General features: G+C 36.1%; 1 long non-coding RNA gene across 2 annotated transcripts in view; it reads left to right on the forward strand.

Annotated features, from left to right (window-relative positions):
- LOC125632505 (uncharacterized) overlaps positions 1–9033 on the forward strand; it is a 56312-nt gene extending 47279 nt beyond the window's left edge. Inside the window, exons 2-5 of one of the 2 annotated variants that reach the window (XR_007355331.2) lie at positions 1054–2554; positions 4281–4320; positions 4782–4861; positions 5656–9033. This is a non-coding gene — a long non-coding RNA (uncharacterized LOC125632505). The remainder of the gene's footprint in view (positions 1–1053; positions 2555–4280; positions 4321–4781; positions 4862–5655) is intronic. The other variant, XR_007355330.2, reaches the window with a different exon arrangement.
- The last annotated feature ends 2970 nt before the right edge of the window (positions 9034–12003 follow it).

The following is a 12003-nucleotide window of genomic DNA, read 5'->3' on the forward strand; positions in this document are numbered from 1 at the left end:
AAAATCATTTTTACTCACAAAAATCCCAAAAGAGCCTTCAGATCATCATATTTGCTTTAAATGTCCTTTTAAATACTCTGTGTACAAAAACATTAATTATTTATTTCTTAGTTATAAATGGACATTTTTATATTTTATATCCTACTGTTAATCAAAATACATCCATAGAATATTACATGGCCTAAGTTTTTGTTTTGGAATAATGACTATGACCTGTTTCTTTTTAAACTAGCCATGCAATATTGGTGTCATGTTAACTTTATAATCATTTGGAAACGATAGATTTGTTACACATACTTAATACTTGCTTTACAGAAAATATAAACTCCTAAAACTACTTAATGAGAAAACAATCTTTCAAATGCAAATGTACTTAGAAAAAAATCTTGACTTAGATTTACTCCAAATAGCATTTATAAAGCTATGGATAATTATTTTCAAAACATGTGATTAATAAGTGTCCATTTTCATGCCATCATTGGTAATAGATGCAATCTCACTCAGGCACCCTGCCATTCTGTTTAATACAAGTGTATCCTAGTGTAAAAAGGAGCTTGTCATACTTATCTCTAATGGTGAGTGATTTCACTTCCCCTTCATGAAGACACTTTGCACCCAATATTCTCCAGTCCTACCAAGTACACCGACAAAGAAGCTAACAACAACATAGGTAGCACAATACATGTATGTATACATGGCATATAAAATATATATAGTGTATAATTTTGATAAAAAACGTACATATGAAAAGACAGATAGAGAGGAAGAAATGCAAAAGTTTTGCATTAAAATAAAATACACATTCTGGCAGAGCAATATATTTAGCAAGTGTAATTATGTCACCAAAAAGTGAGAAAAAATTGACGGATGTCGTGCTCTTGGTACCAGTTCAGTGCCTCAAAAAGCAGAAAATGCTTGCAATTAAATCAGTGTTACAATTAATACTTGTAACTTTTAGTATTCTTGATGTGTGTTCTTACTTTATATATTTTGCTATTTTCAGGCAATTGTACTATTTGAAACTGACAACAATTGTTCTGATTCATGGTTTAGGAGGAGTAGCTGATTAAACCCATGTCAACACTCTTGACCCTGCATGGAAACTAGAATCATAGACGATCTGCTTAACAATATGTCAAAGGGTACAGTTGCTTAGTTTCTTTATTTTGTAAAATCTATAAATCACTTGTAAATACAATGTAAGTTACCTTACCACTATTCTTTTTGTCCTGATCATTCCAGGGTTATTTTGTTACGTAGAATATCTTGGTGAAAAACTACCACTCTATTAACATCCGCTTGGGTTCTGGTTTTGCTTTTTCATTCTATAAAAAAGAACTAGTATTTTTAGCTGTTGCTGTAATAGAGTTAACATGTTCTTTCTACCTTTAAGATCAACATCTGTACAACATATCAAAGCTGCAGGGGAAAGACACCTCAAAAGCTGTGATGGGAACCTTTACATTTTTAAGAATTGAGGAGCCAATCCTACAAACCCATGTTTGCATGAGCAGTCTTAACTCACAGGAGTAGTCCCATTGGCTTCAATGGGACCAGTTAGGTGAATAAGAGATTGCAGGATTGGGTCCTTACATCAAAGCATTTAAAGATTTAATTCAATTATTTAAAGAGATGCTTTGAGGAAATCATTTTCAATGTTTAGCGTTCTACAGTAGAGTCTGTTCTACAGACACTGAAAATAGTGTGACCAGATGTCCCGATTTTATAGGGACAGTCCCGATATTTGGGGCTTTTTCTTATAGGCTCCTATTACCCCCCACCCCCTGTCCTGATTTTTCACACTTGCTGTCTGGTCAGCCTAACTGAAAAAGTGTATGTTCCTTCATTCGTTTAAGTATTAAAATATAATATCTGGTTTATATTAGACCTGAAATTACAAGACAAACCAGATGGAGGAAAACAAACATAACAGTCATTTAAAATATAGTTCATGGGCAAGAGAGAACTGATGTATGCATTTTTGTTTTACTATTAAACCATAGTGAATCACCAAAGCCAATTCATAAATCTTTAATAAATTTTACATCTTAAGGTGTGCAATCCTATATGGCAACACCAAAAGTGAATGCAACTTTCATTATTGTAAGCCATGAACAACTAGAAAAAACAAAACAAAAAAAATGTTCATGGCATAAATAGATAAAGCTGAAATCTGCTGAAATTTTCTCATGTAAACTGCATAATAGCACTTCAAATGGCCCCTTTCTGTCATCCACTGTAACCATCACATTCCCATTTCTGCTGCAGTCAGGTGAACTGTCAAAGAGCTATTACGGTTGGCTGCATAGAATTCCGAGGAAAGACAAATCTATACAATTTTCTCCTTGGACAATAAATGGTTCTGTTGGTGCTTTTAGGTTTTCCTAAACAATTTTGGTAAAGAAATCATAAGATTTTTTTATTTTAATTTAATTTAATTTACTTTTACTTTTTTTTTTACATGTACATTAAAATAAAGGCTTTATTTGTGCTGAAACCTTTACTATGAATGTATAGCTCTTTGATGGATGCACATTAGCATTTCTGTATCTGGGTAAGATTTTATTTACTTTTTCCTTCTATAATATGTAATATAGCTTCAGCTATGCTTAGAAACATTATGATGTCATGTAATATTTTGGTGTATGTTCACTATTAAAAAATCAACACGCAGTGAACAGTAGAACAAAATGTATATACAACTGCAAAAATACCCAGTTTACGATTCAGAACTAATAAAGACCGTACAAATATTACATCTATTTAGTTTTCCATGGTTGCTTAAGATACTGCACGCTCAAAAATGAACACATTATTGTGATATGTAACAGTACATCTTCTGATAAGCCTTATCTCATAAATAAAAAAGATGTATAAATGATGAATTTCTGAAAGGCTTTTCTTCAGAGACAAGTATTTTGAACATTCTGGTGAGGCGTGTAGCTTAAGCAAAATGAGAGTTTGATTATGTCTTTCATAAAGTTAATAATAAAAAATGTGATAGTAGAAAACCACAATGAAGACTCCTCTGCTTGTTGTCTTGTATAAAAAAATTAAGTATTTTTAAAATTTCCTTTGCTTACCGGAATAATTTTTAATACAAGAATGTACATCGCTCACTGCAAGAATTTACTTTCCTGATAAGCAGAGGGAGCCAGATTTCTTATTCTCTAAGAAAGATGGCAGAAGACAATTGGCTCTTTATAATTTTTGAAAATTTCTGGTGTTTTTTTTTTCAGGTACACATTTGTGTCTATTAAAATGCTGCACGTTACATTAAAAAAAAAGTTGTCAAAAATTAGTAATTCCAAACATTGTTGTGTTTACCTTGCAGTGAATTTCCTCATAGTTTGGAGCTTTACACTTACAACCCTTCCAGACAGTAAATATAAAACAGGGCATTCTTTATATTTAGTTTGGAACTATAGAATAGTAGAAATTGATTTGAAGTAATTGATTTTTATCTTTTAGAAGATAAAATTTTAATTCAATATAGCTATTGGATTCCACATACATATAAGCACATTTCTTTTCAACATTATTACTATTCAGCATATAGCACCATAAATAGGCTAGCCTTTATAAAAAATAGTATAAAAAGTGTCCCTGCCCCAAAGAACTTACATTAGTGATAGAAACTTCAATAGCGAAGCATTGTCAAAGCATTAAACAAATATAAAAGCAGAGCACAGAACAAATTATATAGCACTCAGTAAAAGAATTTGTTTCTAATATCTACAATATCCTGCATTATAGAAGAGGCAGCTTTCAAGTGTCTTCACTAATCTGCTAGTTCTTTCTGCTTTTTTTCCCCTATGGAGATATGCAGCATCTCTGAAGATGCTGGATGTTTCTCAGATACTATAGTTTGGAAAATGCTGTTTGCAAGCTTATTTGCTTCTGTGTTGTGTTCATAAGCAGGAGAATATAATTCATTTCTGCATATCTGCTAGACTGGACAAATCAAGGTGACAATCCATGGTTAGCTCTGTCAGGCCCTTTGTCCTGCTGTTGCTGTGAATCAAAATACAATGCAAGCAAAGTGGAATATATAACTGTCCAGCTGCCTTGTTGTGACAGCACAGTCTTGCTATTATGGTGTGTCAGCTCTTGTTTGTATACTGGTAGCCAATTCACAAGATGACAATGCAAATTGTGTGAAAACTCTTCTGTAAGATAACAAATCATGTCAGTGGGAGGGGAAGGATTCAGATTTGTCTTGAAAAACAATGCCTTGTAAAAGCTTCTATTTTTGGTACAATGATTACTTTCTTACACAGGGCCCACTTTCTAACTATGGTATGCTTCTAAGAGACACAGGTAGGCTCTTGCACTTAAATCTATCACATGGTGTCTGTTTGCAGAGCTGTGCATTGATGTTACTTTGAAGGCAGTTTATATTTCATTTAATCACGCAATTAATCATCTTTATGGTGTTGGTGTGACTGGCAGCAGCAGAGTGATTTAATTAAATCTGAAATTATTGTACAGTAAATATAGGCTTCCAACTAGCCAGTCCAAATTAAATGCTGAGGTCTATTTCTTACCCATGGTGTTTCCAATTTAAGTGTTCATCCAAAAGGTTACACTTCGTGAATTGAAATCATTTTTGTGTTTTAACTGTTGTTAAACTAAAATACCATCTGTACAGAATCCTGGCATCTAGGAATATGTATGAATTATCTATATTTTTCATATTACATATTATATTTGTGATTTTGTAACTGATGTTCTATAAGCACCATTTTTCTTCTAATGCTTTTTCTCTTCTGTCATGTCAGCAAGGAGCTGCTTTTGCAAAAAAGTCTTTCCTCCATTTTGTTTCAGTCTGGTAATCAAGCAATTAGTTCACAAAATGGAGGTACTCTGCTTTGCTTTTTATACTGCATGTTACTTTGGGAGATCTTTACCTGTAGGGAAACAACAGACAGACCAGTTTGCTGTTGATCTTGTTAAATGGACCTCCAAAGAATCTTCCCATGATGTCGAATAAATGATTATTGCTTAAGGGAAAACTTAGAAGATTGAGACCTTTATGGGGTTAGCACTAGAGAATTACGTACAGTACATGCCATACCTGCGATATCGGCACACGATAAACAAGAGAGCAAATGACTGCATTGCTTTTCTGAAAGCATTTAATCGCTACTTTCTATAATAAACTTTAAACATTGCTAACTTCATGTTTTTAAAAAATGTGTTTTGTGTTACAGTTTTCCACAGACAATTTACAACATGTCTAGCAAAGCAAGGAATCAGACCAGAAACACAGTCTCACTCCTATCACACACATATAAATATATAATACAGCTTCTGAATACTGGAAAATTGGTCATCCGTTCAGTGCAGTTCAGGTCTTCTGTGTGAAAAGCATAAGCTTTTTTTTTTAATGCAGTGCTTCCATGTCTGCACTTTTTGAAATTGCATATTTATCAGGCTATGAATTATTTATGAAGTGGGAAAGTGGGGGGGTGCATAGTGGAAGGACGAGTGCAAGAACATATGCTTGGAAAGAGGAATACCTTAAATGTACACAGAACAGTCTTTTGAAGGAGTATTCCATGTAACTCCTCTTTTTTAAAAAAAAAAAATTTCTCATGCATGTTTCATTTAGTTTTGCAGCCTTCTGATTTTTTGTTTGTTTGCTTTTTTGAGGGTGTGGCGAGGTGTTTGCAGCTAGCGAAGAGTTGGAAGATTTCGCTGCGGAAATGAATTGAGCATTTCTTTGACTTCTGAAGGATAGGATGTTTAATAAATATTAATCCTTCAAATGTCAGGCTGCATTATTGTCAAGAAGGGGCTGACAGATTGAGGATTAATGAAATGTTTCATAAATTAGAAATGAAACTATCAACAGAATGGCCAAAGTAGGGATCAAGAGTGGACCAGGCTTATGCTTTGGACCAGCTGAATATCCTCTCTTTATCAGATCTTAGCTCAACCTCCAGTTTGAAAAAAAGAATCCTTCTGCTCTTCAATCACCAGGACCTGACATCGAGATCCTTTCTTCTTTGGGCTCTGTGTGTACAAAAATAGCAAGGTTGACTCAGACACCAGATAATTTGATTAGACAGAGTCAGATCCAAATTCTTTTTTCTTTCTGTTTCGTAAAAGGAAAATTGGGGCGGGGAGCAGAATACTTTCTGTTCAAACATCGTGATGTTGTATTTTCCCACTATGAAAAATACAGTATCACAGAAGCTGAAGACATGGAGTTATAATGGTAAATTGGAAAAATGGTAGCTGCCTCTTCAAAAACACACACAGAATTTCCTATATAAATTATGTATTAAAGGAAGAATGTTTGAATAAAACAAGTAGCAGTAACTTAACAGGAGGTGACAGGATTTTTAGGAGAAGCTAATGTACGTCAAAAAATATTGTAGTGTATAGCCTTTAATCAAACTCACAATCTCCAGTTCAAGGACTGAATGTAAAGCTGATTTTACTATATTTTCCGACTTATTAAAAGAAAATCATGCTCTGTATATATTGCTTTCTGCAATTATTAGAGGGAAATTAATTTGAATTTGTATAACATCAGGTCTTTTTGGTGTGGGTGAGTCAAACAATTATCTGAGGTGCCATTCTTTCTATCAGCACAGAGATGCACAATATGAAACTGGGCTACCAGAGTGTATAAAAATGTTTAGCCTAATCACTCCCTAATGACAGCGACTTATGTCCTTAGTGCAGTCGATTTGTTTCCTGGGTTTTAAAAGTAGATTATTTCCATGGTGCAGGCTTAGTGTAAGCTGTTGAGAAACCACAAGCACTGCACTTCAGCCTGAGTTTGGGACGTTCGCCAAGGGTAATCTGATTAAAAGGGCATTTTTTACAACATAGTGGTGCTTTGAAAATTCTGTGCAGCCAGATAGAGTGGGGCCAAAAAAATTGCTTTTTCAAGGCTAACAATTTCGCTCAGGCAGAATTAAAAGCGCGATAAGCAGCATCACACGGAAGATTCTCTTCAACAGACTGGCAACTGGGTAAACAAAGCATCCTTAATAACACATCTGTTACAGACCCACAAGCAAATTCATGATCTATTTAATGGGGCTTTTTTGCTTGTTTGTTCTGCCTTAAATCACCTTTGATTACTGCATAGGTGTGAGGTTCTGAGGCCTTGCTTTATCTATAAGAACTCAAAGTGTTTCCCTTCCTACAGTAGTTTTACTCTTCTGTGTCCTGACATTTATAAAAGTCCTACTAGGAAAGTGGTTATTTGTGATGTGCTCAAAAAAATCATTGTTGGGTACTGTTTACCTGAGAAGTTTAGCAGCTGTACATTGTTAAAAGGTAATTATACTATCTCAAATCTTGGGTTTCTTACAAAAGATAGAACATAATACTAATTAAATATGTCATGTTTGCACACACCAGAATACACTTGAAAGAACTGTTCTTGGATCATTTGCCTTGTTGAACTACTTTCATATTCTTTTGCAGTATCTAAATAGGGAAGAGCAGATAATAGATTCCTGTTCTTCTTTTCTCAACAGTCTTGTAGATCTATGTATGGCAAGTTCATCTTGGTCTCCACACGTACTAATAGTAAAGGACCCTTACACCAAAATGTTTGTGTACACAGCCTACTTCAAAATCATTGGGTTCAGTCAGTATTCTGTGCACCAGATCTCCCTGGTATGACGCCCTCCTGTGACAGGCAACATGTAATTTGTTTTCTACAAAACAGACTTTTTTATTATGCTTAATAAATATTGAATGAAAAGGCACAGTCTCTTATCTTCTGCTACATCACAGGATGGCTTTTTAAGGGAAAATGTATAATGAATTAAACTAGAACAAATTTTCAACACTCGTCTCTTAATTGTAATGAATAAAATAACAGATAACTTGCAAGAAAAGAAAGAGTACAATGCATCATAAACTATAATGTTGCCCAAATAAATACCAGTGATGGGATTGCAATTAGAATGATATTTCCTGCAAAATGAAGCTTTATATTTCATTTATCTTTACTTCATGTAGATAGGTCAGAACATCTATATCCCTTCAGTGTGTTTAGTTAAGCAAGGCTTCCCGCTCTTCAGGAACATCTTGCCATTTCTCTACCTATCGACTTTTCAAATGTGAGATAATTCTGAGTAAATCAGCCTATTCGAATCTCACTCAGATTATTCACCACAATCCTCTACAGTTATCATAGTCTTACCTCTGTGTATGTGAGTATATACCTCATATGCACAGGCATGTATTCATACATAAACATACACACGCATTATATAAATGCACAAAATACCTCAATTTTCAGGGAAGCGCTTCATGATATTTGACAGTTTCTTGCTGAACATATCCCACGTTTATGTATGAATGTGTGCATGTGTGACACATATACACACATACATAAATTATGTTACAGTAGGAAAAGAAGAAATGTTAGTAGCACAAAAGACAACAATAGAACCTAGCACCAGATTGTGCATGCTGGAGCCCTTAGTTAAACAGGATCTGGAATGTTTGGGTGCGATAATTTTATTTTAGAATATTTACTGATATGTGTCTTCAACATCAGTGAAAACAGTGTGAAGCTGTAAGATTCAGTCTTTTCCAATCCCAGTGACCAAGCAGCCTCCTGAATCAGGAAAATTGCTTCAGGATAACTGTATTCCATCAATTTACAGTGTGTGACCATTAAAAAAAGACAGAAAAAATGCTATTTTACTGGGGAGGAAGACTGAACCAAGGTGTCCTTGATTCATGCTCTGTATATGGCATGTTGTTGATCAGATGTGGAAACATAGTGCAGGCAGAAATAATTGTGAAACATCTGTTTCCCATCACTGTATATACCAAGTAGTTGGAACAGCATCACTTTCTAGAATATTGAATGTTGTTAACCAATTTTTATCTTCAAATTCAATGCATGTTTTTTTTCTGGTATTTTAATTTTTCCTTTTAAATTTGAATTTTGTACCGCTTAAAATGATATATTCATGTCAGAAAGATGACCTGCTGTTTGAGGGGAGGGAAGGAGAAACCATTAAAAAAAGATTTCTTGATAATCAAGTACATCTGTGATCCTGTATTACTTTCTAGAGCACAAAGACCTATAGAGCTGCTCTCCCTTCCAAAGTAAAATGTCTGTGATCCATAAGAAGCTCCCATCCCTCTTTCTCTCACCCCAAAGAAAAAAGAAAATTATGCACCAGCAGATCAGCTGCTCTGTTTCTTCTTTAAAAAGCTGAGGTTGTTGCTATTTAACATAAAACCTTGTGACCTCACTACTGTGGGTGATTTGAAACACCAAGCTATTTAATGATGCAAATTACAAACAGAGGGAAAACATCAGAAGAATCTATCTGGAAATTAGCTTGTTTGACTGAAAATTAGCTGGCTTAATCGAACTTGCTGGACGTAGATTTTCTATTCAGAAGCCTGGCTTGGAGCTTGTGTCCATTTGCATTATCTTAATGCTTTGTGGGACATTTGGAAGCGTGTTAAGACTTAAGGGACAAAATTATATGTGCAGTACCTTGTTTATATCTGATCTGCTCATATTTAGACCTAAAATGTTCCAACAGGAGTACCATATATTAGGCAATACTAAACTGTATTCAGTTTAAATCCCTTGGACAAGTAGGCCAAGTAAACACAGTGGACCCAATTCTGTACTTTGGTATACTGGTGTTAGGTCAGTGTCACTAAAGGTAGAATGTACCCCTCTGCCAGATTGTTTCCCCCACCCCCCAGCACCGTGCACAGAGGAGACCCTCCACACATAGATTTCTTCCTTTTTACAAGGAAGAGAGAGTTCACCTGCTTATGTGGCACTGGTTTCCCCCTCTGGGCCTTGTAGCAACTTTTCTGTGCTGTCCAGGGTTTACATTGAGGGAGGTGGAGGAGGCCTATATGGTAGACTGGGCAGGCTTGGAGCGGTGTCTACTGGGCGGCCTACGATGGTGTCTCCTGCTGATTGTTAGGGGGCAAGCCTAAACATCAGCAACACAGTGGGGCAACCTCCTGTACCCACCTGCCTGAACATGTGTGAGGATCTCAATGAGGGGATACTCACTGAGATTTCTTACTTCTAAGATCCCTCCTGTGGGTTTTGTCTTTGGAGGGAATAATGTGGGCCCCTATCCTTTAAGAGAAGAGGAAATCTAACACCTCTCCTTTCAATTTTCTAGGGCTCTTCTAACACTAAGTGCCGTATAATTTCTTTCTAGCCCCCAGTTGGAAGCAGGTGCCCATCCTACCTCATGGCATCTGAGTGTAGCATGACCCCTAGCTCCGATTTTTTCTGATCAGCTACCTACAGACCTCACCGTACACATAGTTCTTCTAACTGATTCTTGGTGAGTTCAGCATCCATTTCTTTGCTCCTCCTGCCTTTTCTGCCACCTACTCATCTTTACACATTCTCTTGTTCTATTTCCCTCGCCTGAAATTAACAAACAGAGAATAATATAACTGCAACCATTCTTTGACTGTTCCCAGCCATTTCACTTGAGAATCACTTAAAACTATTTCACCAGTGCTTAAAGTGTAAACTGCAGTTAAGTTAATAATGCTTTTGTCTCCTTTAAGGAGCAAACAAACCTTAACTGTTTCTTGGCATGATCTAGGCGAGGGTTGGACACTTCAGGGCACACAGGTGTTGTGCTATTGGCTGGCTGCTGGATTGCTGATTCAGGGATGTACAGCACACTGGCGCTCACAGTATGACCTGCATGCTTGGCCGCTGGCGTCCTGGCTGTGAGCCACAGCAGCAGGGCATTTTAGGTGCCCAGGCTAACAGAGCAGGTGGTGACACAACCCCACTCTTGTCTGGATTGCACCCCCAGAAACTGACAGACAACATAATACCCTAGAACTGTACACACAGCTTCCATTCATTTCAGCGGCTGTTCTGCCATGGAGTGAGGGCAGCATAAAACATGGTACCGTCTATTAAAAACAATGTTCTGCATGTCATCTGGGCTAGAGGACAGCTTTAAATGTATCTCTGTAAATTCATCTCCTGACTTTTTACATAACAAGAACCTAAATGAAGTTCATTTTAGTGCATTTGTGAGAACAGAAGATGTCTGTGTGGCTGTGATCTGAAAACTGGACTTACTGTGTAAAGGGAACGTTTAAAGGTTACTAATTATAATAGTCATACTCCATTACAAGCTGAAGTTAAAAGGGTGACTAAGTAGTAAAGAGCTGGCTGAAAAGACTCACATGCAAAGGCCAGAATTGTAAAGGCTGGTGCCTAAAGTTAGGTTCCTAAGTCCATATTTAGGCAACTTAATAAAAATGATCTGATTTTCAAAGGTGCTGAGCAGCTCTGACTGTCAAGCCATTTTTATTTAGTAACCTAAATATGGATTTAGGAGCCTTACTTTGAGGACCTAGGTTTAAAAATGTAGGCCAAAGGACAAAATTTGTTCTGCAGGCCAAAGCTCATGTTAAAGTCAATTGGAGGTTTGCTTAAGTAAGCATTGCAGGATTGCACCCAAGATGATGGCAAATTTGCTGCATATTTATAGAAATATTATATTTATTGGAAGCAGAAACATTTTTAGAATGTTTAGGAAAGATTCTCAAGTGTTGCCAGAAGTTACTGCAAAATTAAGGACCAAATGGACATTACACTAGTTAATTAAATTTGATACAATTTCACACTGCAACTATTTTCATGAATGTCTCCATTTTTTGCTAAGAAGGCCAGAAGCTCTGAACTGCTCCACCCAAACAACCACCATTGCTTTTCTGCTGATCTAACACTGCTGTATTCCTGCCTTCATTTGATTCAGGAACTACAGTGTATCCCAGTGCAAAAATATCCATAGATACAGTCATATTTACAAGTATATCTAGAACCATATTGCAGATGGAAATTCACTATCAAGAAACTTAATTGTGCCAAGCCCTTCTATCCTGCCACACTAACATGTTTATTACAAAGATATGTATAAAGAAAGATGTTTTACTTCTTTTATTCCACCATCTCCGCAGTTCTACCATTCCAGTGGCACAAGGCAGGAGCCATCA

The sequence above is a fragment of the Caretta caretta genome, chromosome 2, assembly GCF_965140235.1.
Source record: "Caretta caretta isolate rCarCar2 chromosome 2, rCarCar1.hap1, whole genome shotgun sequence".
Lineage (NCBI taxonomy): Eukaryota > Metazoa > Chordata > Testudines > Cheloniidae > Caretta > Caretta caretta.